At 36.6% G+C, this 12,049-nt stretch overlaps 1 pseudogene; it reads right to left on the reverse strand.

Moving 5' to 3' along the window:
- Nucleotides 1–860: 860 nt before the first annotated feature.
- Nucleotides 861–977, reverse strand: LOC149233320 (5S ribosomal RNA; annotated as a pseudogene).
- Between the last annotated feature and the right edge of the window lie 11,072 nt (nt 978–12,049).

The raw sequence follows: 12,049 nt of genomic DNA on the forward strand, positions 1-12,049 counted from the left end.
GATGGCTAGCATAGGTGGTTTTCATGTCTATATTATGTACCTTTTCAGTCATTAGCAAAGGTTAGACTCTCTTGGATGCTCTGAGCTACATTTTACATCTTTACAGCAGTTTGGCAAGGAAATAAACCAGGATTTGTAGCTACTTTTTGTGGGATACTTGTGGTCAAGTGATTTTGCACAGTTTCTTATTTTGTTATTATTTTTTCTCATGTGTTATGTGTGCCAAAATCTTAATCATTCTTCTAACTAAATGAAATCAAGATAGATAGGTAGAATACATTGGTTACAGTGCTCTACCTTGGGAATCCATTTAGTTTTGGATGTTTTCTACTATTTGAAGAGGACTCATGAGCTCTGCATGCCCTCCTCAGATCCTCAGCATTATTATACCTACCATCTCACTAAATTTCAAGTGTTAAAACACCTACCTACATTACCCCATACAACACCCTGCATTCCTGACTTGATTTCCTAGACCCAACGCTGCCTACTCCATTTGATCTGGCAAAAGAACCATCAAAATCAACCAAAAAACCCTAGAGCTACTATACCTAGCCTAAAATCTATATTTGATTCAGTCATCTGAAATAAGATTGACAAGGAGAGAGCCCTCTCTCGACCTAGTAGGGCTAGCTACCAGGTTAAGCTTGGTTTATGGTTACCCTAGAATTGCCTCCCTTCAGCCTGAGGTCAATCTTGGCTCTAACAGAGTGTAAACTTCTGTTATTCTTAATTTTTTTTTTCTAGGTTAAGACTAAACTAAGCACCCACGGGGAATTGAACCAGTGACCTATCGCAAGGAGTGCCTTAACAGCGCACCCATTCACCGTCAATCCAAAGCCCCGTGGGCTAGAGGGGGGAGGGTGCAACACTAGGACTCCGGGAGGTCACCCATCCCAGTACTCCTCTAGCCCAAGCGCGCTTAACTGCGGAGTTCTGATGGGATCCGGTGCACTAACGCTGGTATGATCGCACCCCTGTTATTCTTAAATTGATTTATAGACTTTAATCCATAAAAATATCGTATATTAATATACAAACATAACTCTAATATTAAAAATATTAGGATAAATCATCACGGGTTTATCTGTGTGGATCAATATGATAGTATTGTAACCAAGTGCATTCCTATACCAGTAGTCTTTTAATTGCAAGTGTTTTCTAAAATGACTTCACGGAATATTGTGAATCTAAATTGTATATATACTGATGTTAAGTGAGAGCTAGAGATAATATTCTCATTTCTCTGTTTTTGTTGTTTCCTAATATCATGAGGTTAAGTCTTTGGCATGACTACATGAACATCAGGTTGTTTAACACTCAATGTGAACAATAATGTAGGACAACTGAGTTGAAAGATCATGTCTGTTAGCTTATTCTTAGCAATGTGCCAGAAAGATCTTGTTCCACAAAGGCAGAAAGTAAACCACATAGCTTGATCTACTAGTTTATCATCTGGGAGTTGTTGTAGTAAAGTGTTCAGGTCATGGATAGATGTTGGGAATTTTTCCGCAATGTTTTTCTTTATGAAAATAGAGGTTGTTTCCTAACTCTACTTGTAAATCTCAACATCGATTTTCCATATTTATATGAAATCCCAACAACAATGGGGCCCTTTTTAGGTCATTTCAATTCTGATGGTGTATTCCCCTTTTGATTAATTAGAAATTAATATAATGTGTTCCAAAGACCATTAAAATCCCATGAGAGAATATCAACAACTTAGCAATAGAAGGTGGGCAAATCGTTTTCAATAATAAAAGAATGTCATCAATTTTGAAAATGTCAAAAAAATTGGATTCTTAAGAATAATGTTTGCTATGGCATTGTGGAAAAATAATAATGCCCATAGAATATAGTAAATTAAAACTATAATACCATAACAAAATAAATTAAAACTATGATTTTAATATTAAATTGATACTATGATATCATAATACAGTAAGTGAAACTATAGTACACATAGATAGTGTTGCATGTGAGGTGTGGAATTTTAAAGCCAAGACATTGAGTCCCATCGAAAAGGTTTCTCAAATTTTACTTGTTGCAATATTCAATTTACAAGATGAAAATAACGGAATGGGATGACTATGTAAATCAAGTACATATAGGTAAGTTTGTGGGTTCAAAAGTAACTTAACTTCCCTTACCAATAACATTTTTATATAGGTTAAGATTACAAGCCAAGAACTCTGTATATATATGTTAATTGTCCTAAAATATTAAGAAGAGATATTGACTACTATTAAAAAAGTTAGTAGTGAAACTAAATTAAAAATAAAAAATAAAAATAAAAACTTAAAACAACTTAAAATACCTATATTACCTATATATTGCTTGGTGTAATCTCTCTCTCTCTCTCTCTCTCTCTCTCTCTCTCTCTCTCTCTCTCTCTATATATATATATATATATATATATATATATATATAACCTGGTATAAATGAATTATTAGTATAATAATATAATTATTTACTTTTAGATAATATTTTTTTTATATATGTGATGAGTATTTTTATGTATTGCATTTACTTGACTCCAAATTTTATTAGTCCATGCCGAGGCAAGGCTTTGACTATAGTAATTGAAATGGTGACATTTCGCATGAGTTCAGTTGTTGGTTGTTAGGAAAGGTCATGAATAAGAAACGTTTTATCTTTTGCCATCTTATTTGGCATATTCCCAAAGTGGGGAGGAAAAACTATATATTATATTTATCCATTTTCTTAGCATTTTGAAATTGTTGAAACTAATGTTAGCATTAATTGAAAGCAATAAATGCTAATTGACAAACAACAATTAGTTGGGGGTAAATGTTTTCATTTCGTAAGAAAGCTTGTTATTTATTTCAAAAGTCACCTCAGCCTACCAACTATTAAGTCACATTAGCCTGTCAGCCTGCCACCTATATAGCCACACATAAAGCCATGCAAATGTCAGTTATGTAGCCTGCTCTTATTTTCTTTCCCCTCTAGAAGTGCCACTATGTCTGCTCTAACGTAGGCATAAAACGTTAGCATAGTCTATTCGTGTACTCCCCTGCAGATAACAATCTCAACACAGAGTTGCAGATAGAAATATCAACACATATTTCCTATTGAGTTCCAGTTCCTAAGGCAATGGAGCATCAAAAAATATCTATTGAAAAAGAAGGAATTACAACTGTTCCCAACTCTTGTACCTTTCTTCTTTGATACGAGTACATTTACGATGCATCTCGAGATAGCACAAGAGAACATTGATTTCCAGATAACGATTCTTTCTTGATTTCTAAAGGAAAGGAAAGAAACACTAGAACCAGTGGCATAGTTAAGCAACTCCTTTCACCTGCACCTGCATCGCTAAAGGAAAGGTAAGCAAGGTAAGCAACACAAGAACCAGTGGCATAGTAGTTGTTTAACCAGTAGATTCAATGAATTTGAGAGTTTATGAATCTAGAGAGAAAACAAACCTCGATGTCCTAGAAGTGGAAAAAATGAGCTGAGCTGTCACTCGAAAGAAATAGACACTCTATTGCTAAAGATCAAACAAACCTTGCCAGTGGAAAGGAGCCTCAAGAAGAACTACTAGAAAATATTTTTTGATGGAAAATTGAAATAATTGTTTAAAATAGTTTTCAAGGCAAGGTGAAATAATTGTTTAAATAATGCCTCTTGTTATGCACATATTAAGAATAAGAATATTAAGAGAAAACATGTACCTTTTCCATGTTTCTCTTCCAATTGGATTTTCAATTGCCCCTTCTTGAAGCACCTTGTAACCTTACTCCTGGTGTGTTACAATTTCCTGTACTCTATTGAAAAGTAGGAGAAAAATCTTGGGTTTTCCACTCGCTATTCATCGTTGAGCTTACTTATTTTCCCTCTGATCAAATAAGTAAAAACAACAATTATACTAGGCCTAAGCCTAATATGTGCTTGGTAGGAATCACTATTGTCAATGTCTCTCCCATAGATTGGGGTATTTTCACTACTAATTCCTGTAGAAGTTAACAAACCTTGACAGTTAGTTTCTAATTCTTGTAGAATTCCTGTAGAAGTTAACAAACCTCGATAGTTAGCTGTTAGTTCATGTAGAAGTTAACAAACCTCGATATTCAATTGTTGGGTTGGATCCCTATCGAGCTAGATGGCTGGTTCCTGTACACTAAGGAAGAAAAGAACAAAACAATTGTTGGATGAAGCTTACCGAACCTATTGTTTCTTCGTTAACCATGCCATGGAGAATCTAAGGTCCTTGTTCTTCAACAACAGACTAACTTAGTTATACTATTGAGATTTTGGTTATATATTTGTTTTCTTAGAATTTTCTTATATCACACTATATCTAAGTAAATCACACTATATATCTCTTTGCATTCTTACCATGTAGATAAAAACATATAGCCCACCGATACTCGAAGCAAATCGACTCTCCAATCACCTCTCTAGACAAGTCAAGAGTGTCACCTTTTTGCTTGCTTCCTTTAATGATTCTAAACATGAAACAAGCCATCGGTACTTTTCAAATGGGATAGCGGATCAAGACGATAAGCAACGGGTATGATTCTCTTGGGAATATTGAACGACCCAGTGAACTTAGGTGGAAACTTTTTCTACTAATTCTCTTCTCCGAAGAAGAAAAACTAGCTTGCCCATGACCTCTTTCGTTGGTTAAAGTTTTGAAAGACAAAGATTTTAAAATCAATGCCTTAATCTTCTAAGGTTAGAGTAAAGCTTTCATCCTTTGCTTGAAATCCTGTTTCCCCCTTTCTTTGGTTTAAGCCGTAAAAGACAAAGCCTTAATCTTCTTAGGTCAGAGCAGAGCTTTCATCCTTTGCTAGAAATCCCTTTCCCTTTATCAGCAACCGAGCTATTGTAGCGGCTAGAGATTTTATTCCCTCTCATTTCAAAGGATGGCAAAGCATAGTAAAGCTATAGAAAGGAAAGGCCTCAACCCGAGATCTTTCAAAAAATATCAGCCCCAATTGTGTAACACGATATCCATACTTTCTTTCAATTTCACTTTGCCCAAATTTGTGTTGGGTCAATAAGTTCTAGGTAAACAGAAATTGGTTTGGAAGCTAGAATTAATCCTCTCTTATTTAATATTCTTTTGTTCATTAGTACATAAACCGGTAAGTATGCTTAGTGAGGTGGGTGGGGAACGTATAATTTCACATCTAAAGCCTGAGAACTGTCGTAAATTTAAAATTGACCTTGTACAAGTGGAAAATTTGTAGGAATGACAAATGGTCAGAAAATAGTTTTAATAGAAAAATAGTTCTAATAGTAATTTTGTAATTTATTAATTAAAGGTTGATAAATCGAGATACACCTAGTCACAAATATGAAAACCTCTCATTAATTTTTCATACTAACTGGAAGTTATACACGTAGTTACAAATATAAAAACGAACCTCCATGGACTACACATTTTACTTATGAGTGCAACTTGTCTCATTTTTTTTCAATAAGATGTCCCTTAGTTTGTCGTACTGGGTTCTACCAGGAAATTCTTAGTATAGGTCTACATAGGAAATTATTAGCATAGGCCTACACAGTTGTGTTGTGTCCCAATTCCTTCTAGAGGATTTTTCTATATTTGTTTCAGCCAGAAGTTCTTTGGTTGTTCTTTAATATATATATATATATATATATATATATATATATATATATATATATATATATCATTACACAAGCATTTATAGAGACTATTTTTGGAGTCTATTCTATAGGTTAAACATTCCAAACCATGGTGGATATGTATACTAAAAAAATATTTACAACAAGTTTTTTTTACAGCGAGCGAGAAAAGTACTGAAGAGCTTATACACAGTTTTTCATAGCTCTTTAGGATCTATGCTAGACATAGTTGGTTTTGCACATGGGAGTCCATATTTTCATGATGCAAAGGAATCAAATATTGTTCAAGATTTTTCTCCCTTTGTGAGTGATCTGTCCATTAGATTATCATCGAATTTAAGATGGAGAACAAAGGCATGTGCTCTTAAGGATAAGGAAGTAAACATACAACACGTCAAATAGGGGTAGGAGTTTACAAATTTTGTGATACCTCTCTACAAAGACATGGAAGGTTGCAAAGTTGAATCCAACGTACCAACAAATGGAGTTCATATAGAAGAAAAAAGTAAAGTTGTCCAAGAAGATTTATGTGAGAAACGGGGACTTATTAGCAACTATTCGATTTCCTTAAAGGAATAGATTGCATCCGACAAATGGATTAGAATAGTTTTCAAGTAGCTACTACTCATTGCTACAAAATCATCTCCATTGTATTCCATACGACTGCTCCGAAACCTCCTTCTTACGCTTACCCTAAATTTTTTCATTTACAAAGTGCTCCCCAGGATGTTGCAATATGTCTACCTTTGTGATCCTTCAGAGAAGAATCAATCACACCTTTCATGTGGCGTATGGTGAGTCATCTTGTAATAGAAAAACAAATAGTTCTTCAAAGATCAGTGAAACTGGTAAAGCCGTAACAGTATGGTACCATGCCCCCATTTTTCCACTTAGCCATGATGGAAAAATGAAACCACTTCTTGTACCAACTTCAGCTGAATGCAAATACTTATAAATGAATGTCAATGTTGTCATTTAAGTGAGATATAAGTTTTATTTTCTCTGCACATGACATGGCATTTCCACAATTGAATAATATTCCATCTCGGTTGTTGCCACCTTCGTTGTTTGTCGTTGCACGAGTTAGATCCTACTTCCATGCTTAGGAAGCTGATGTTTTCCTACTAAGTTGTGTCTTGCATCTATATCTTTGTTTAGACTTCCAATTTTGGTTTTGATGGTTTTTGATGAAACAGGGTTTCATGATCCTGTTCTGAGAATAGGGTTTGACGATCATGTTTTGATGATTCAATAATTATAGAGAAAGTGTCATCCTACATGAGGTATACATGGCTTCAAGGTAAAATTTTAACAATCGATACAATGATGATCAAAATATAGCTACAAATAGTCCACGTTGTCAATTATTATTGTCTTATTTTCGGCATTCAAAGACTCCTCAAGGACATTCATGAATCAACTTTGGCATCAAGGAATCTCTCACTCTTGAACATGATGCCTTACCTACTTCTTGGTTGAAGAGTTTAAACATAATATCCTACCCATTGAATGTGCATGTTGCTAGCGTTGGATGGGTCTACTTGAATTTTAATTTAGCTACACATTATTTGGATTGATGAATTTGGGAAACCAATTTTTTAGTTATATATCTTGTTGGAATTCAACTAATACCCACATTACAAAACTCTTATCGTTTTCCTGTACACGCACTTTGGGATTTATCTTGTTTGAATTCAACCATTAATACCCAACTTGCGAGGGGTTTTGATTGAATTCAATGATTCCCAATTCGGATTTTTTTCCTATGGGTTGAAATTTGTGACACCCAATTAACATTTGTTATTTTCTATATTGAAATTCAAACACACCTAGTAAGGACTCTGACTTTGAGGAGTCATGATGTCAGCCAATATTGAGGAGAAAAACACTGATGCTCAGAGGAAATAGATACGGAAATTCTCATGGAGTCTCCAATTAGAGAGAAACAGAAGTACACCAGACATTTCCCCGGTGTGGTGAAGAGGAGTGCCTACAAATTTGATGGGAAAGGCAATTTATTTAACAAGGATTCGGATCTAACATGATATTGGACAAGGATCGAGTGTAATATGTAGGTAGTTTCATAACTTGCGTGTGTTCAATAATCCACTGTGTTTGTATTTGTAGAATTGGTCTTGAGAAAGCATGAGATTTATAATATCCCGGCAAGCAAGCTTGAATGAATACCTTGATTTTAAGTTGACACAACATAGTGCTTTATCTTTTACGGATCATGGTAAAAACAATATTTTCACAAATTTGAACCTTTTTTTAATTTCTTTAATTTGAATGACCATAATTTCTTTAATTTGAACGACCATAATAGATAAATTCAAGTGAAACTTTTTTTTTTGTTATGCTCGTTAGTAGGTAAAGGATGATTATAACATGGTTTATTATATACTTCAATTTTGTCTTAATTAATTCCTTTCTTAATTGTTTCAGATTGGAAGTTTTTATAGGTGTATGCTAAATACTTTCCATACTTGTGCAATTTTTTCTTTTTTTGCAGCACGCTCGACATATTATGTATATAGCAACAGTTATCTTTGCTGCTGGCTGGATTGGTAAGCTACTTCCTTGCTGCTGGTTGGATTGGTAAGCTACTTCCTGATTGTGACGTATAATTGATGTGCACCTATCCTGATTAGAATCCCCATATAGTGCATTAGTTCAAGTTTTGACTGTGCTTTGAATTGTACACTAGTTCAACTCTATCATGTTATTCATTCATTTTTATTTGCTTCATAACCTTATTAGAGTTTGCGATTATAGGGTTGCATTTAACTGTACCTGTGATTGTGCATCTGGATTTTGACTTGAGTTTAACTTTCTTTCCCTTGGGAAATAGAGGTCTTGTGTTGGATTCTTATTGGAGAGAGACAAACAACAATCATTAGGTCCAAATATGTGCAAGTATTGTTGAATCAGGACATGAGCTTTTTTTATACATATGGAAATAATGGAGACATTGTGAGCCAAGTCATAAGTGATGTGCTTCTTATTCAGTCCGCTTTGAGTGAGAAGGTATGTGGTAATATTTTTGGTAATCTTGAACATCAGAAAAAATTCAAGCTTTTTATCTTTAGTATCTTGTTTTTGTAAATTGAGAAGATGCTTTTCAAAGTGACAAAAGTAATTATTTATGCAAGAGGTGCGAAATTTGTCTATAACATGGTAACGGTTTTTGGAGGCCTTATTGTGGGATTCATAAATAGTTGGCAAATTTCCCTTGTAACTCTGCCTACTAGTCCATTTATTGTGGTTGCAGGGGGCATATTGTTGTGGGGAAAAGTATCCGATGCGGATGACCCTATCCCTACTCTAAAGGTGACAGTCTTTAGCAACAACTGAAAGTAAAGCTTTGATGATTTCCTTTATGAAAGTACAGAGAGATGGAAAAGAAGGTCAACCAACCTGGTGTCTTTCGCTTAGTCGATCCTTGTCCTCTCTCTTTTGTCTCTCGTCCCCAGCTCCTTGCTCTCTTTGCCGGTCCAGCTATACACAGATCCTGCACAAAGCAAGAGAGGAAACTACAAGATACATGTACTCATAACTGAAGCATGGATTAGGGTGAATCAAATATACATGTAAATACAATACATCAATGCAATACAAGTATATAGGAGAACATGCAAAACTTTATTGATAGAAGTAACAGGGTTCTGAGAAGGTTACAACCAATGATGGCTCCAATCCAGCAGCACCTCCCCAGCAGCAAGAACTCTCCTCTTCACCTCTAGTAAAACAATCACCCAATAGCTCTAACTGTAATCCAACAGCACCTCCTTGCTTAACACAAAATTCCCGCCTCTTTAGACCTCATAGAAGAGCTCTATATATAGGAGAGAAGAAGAGAGGATGAGTCAGCTTGAGGCTGGCATAGAGCTGACTAGTGTCCTCTCCCTCTTCAGTTAATCTTCAGTTCTTGAGTCCACTTGGAGATCCTTGCTTACACATGGTGATCAAGTACCTCTTACTCATCACAGGGCGAATCTCATGAACCAAGTGTCAGTTTGGAAGCTTCCTGGGCAGTTGACACCTTGCAGGATGACTGTGCCACTTGGCCAATCTCGCCCAGCGCAGGTAGCCTTCATTAATCTTGACTTCCAGCGCAGGTACAAGGAGGGACAGTTGCATTCCAGCGCAGAAGCTCAGTGGAGCAGCTGACATGATCCAAAATAAGCCTGTTTTGAAGTGTTTTCAGGTGGAGAACTGATTGGAAGTGCTGTTGTTTGATGACCTTGTTCTTTTAGGGGTAAGAACAACATGTTTAGGGACTGAGGATCCCTGTAATTATTGACATTTCATGCTCCATGTCGCGAGGCACAAAAATGTCTATAACAGTTGCCCCCTAAAGTATGAGGCCGTTTATCGGGTGAAATGCTTTATCTAGAGGGTCCGAAGTTCATTCCAGTGCTGAGGAGGCGCCCTGTAATACAATACAATACAATACATTATTTTTCATTCTATTTTCATGATCTAGCTGAGGCGGGCATTCCCATGCTCAGCTTTTATAAATACATTTTGGTACATATGACAGACGATCGTCTGAAGGTAGACTGATAATTTTCTGCTGAAATTATCATCCTTTGAATAGGATGATCATCTGCTGCAATGATGTACATGGCAAATGCTTTTATATTTCCTGAATATATATCGCAGCCCGGATGGATGAAACTAGATCCGGGGTCTTCAAACTCGTTCGATCTTCACTCTAAGTACAAGTCGATCCATGTGAGAATTGCGCTGAAGTCGAACATGGAAAGACATCGCTTGATTACCGGTCAATAATGAAAACCGTTAACAAGCGCGAGAGGAATCACCAATAATGACGATGACCCTCAAGGTACTGCAGTACAATTCACGTGGCGTGAATACAGGACTTGGCGTCGAATGCCACGCAAAATCTTCTGGTCGAAGGTCATTGATGTATACCTGTCGCCGGAAGTGAGAAACTTGCCATTGAGGCATGCAAGCTTCAAAGTACTGGGGGGGTTGTTCCTAGATCAACTTCTTGGATAATGAGCTGAAGTCGACAAGAAGCGATCCGTCAAAGGAGGGCCTTAATGAATCCCACATCAATGACACGGAACGGAGCTAATGATTTTAGTGGAGGTGAAAACAAAATGTGACATATGATTCAGGGTGGCGATCATGAATGGATGAAGGATAGTGTATGGTAGTGGATGGGACACGGTTGACACTTTCAGAATGACCCCTCTTGAACATATAACGACACTGATGCGATGGATCGGTAGCATTACCCCAAATGTGGATGGTTTGGCGAGGACCATGGCGATGAGACCGGTGAATGAAACAACCCAACCCGATGTGGTACGGAGGAAAAGTGTCATGTTCAAGAGTGACTTGCTACCATTAAACTTCGAATGTTCTCCCAATTTTTCCCCAGTCATTTCTGACCAATACCTCTTTATTTTTGTCAAGCTTGAGGAGGATAACATATGCTTGTTCTATAACCTGCCCTTCGGGCAAGCCCATCGCTATGATTTAACGAGCCTAGCGATAGGGAAACTCGTTCTCTTCTAAAGACAAGTTTGTCGCTATTTAATCATTTTAACGAGTCTAACGACAAGGAAAACTCGGTCCTTTTCATTTTTAGAGAGTCTGAAAAGGTACAGAAAGTCAACTCCATAATTCCTTTTTCGTCAGCTAATCCCTTAAGTCCGAAAAAGTATAAAACAATACAGAAGGGATGGCTGTTCGGTACTTTTAACGAGCCGAACAAGACAAGCGCTCGATCCTTTTGTGCAATAATCCCTCAGGTCCAAAAAGATTAAAATTTAGAGGAGGGATAGCGTTCCGGTCATTTAACGAGCTGGAAGGCCAAAACTCGGCAAACTTTTCATATTTTACGAGTCAGTGAAAAGAGCTGAAAGAAGACTCGTCTTTTGAGGAACGAGTGATAAACAGGGATAGCTACAGATTCCAGGTACAGGTTGGAATTTTCCAATCATGGCAGTGTCACAAGGATGGCCAGGTGAAATCACTCTTCGCAGCTGTTTCTCAAAAGAGGTAAACACACAAATGGAAGTGAATGATCGGCCAAATGAACAGTGGAGGTGATGGATGAAAACACGATCAAGGTTCTTATGGCTGATGAATTTACAATCTCAAAAGGTTATTTACCGGTTCATTTTTTCCATGAGCTTGAACTCTGGGGGGAACTTTTGCTCACACTTTTCTATTTTTTAACGAGCATAAATTCAGTCATAAAACTGCTCGAATTTTGCGTTTATTTTTTAACGAGCATGAACTATATGCTAAAACTGCTCGATATACCAGTCATATGAAGAACGCCTCTCGTAAGGACCAATTTTTATAGAGCTTATGCCTTACCACAGCTATGCTCTAATTTTGGCAAATTTTACTTTTGCCCCACAGGCTTCCTTCATGCAAGTTTGGA

Source organism: Pinus tabuliformis, chromosome J, assembly GCF_031772625.1.
Source record: "Pinus tabuliformis cultivar Carrire ecotype Pingquan chromosome J, CPIR1, whole genome shotgun sequence".
NCBI lineage: Eukaryota > Viridiplantae > Streptophyta > Pinopsida > Pinales > Pinaceae > Pinus > Pinus tabuliformis.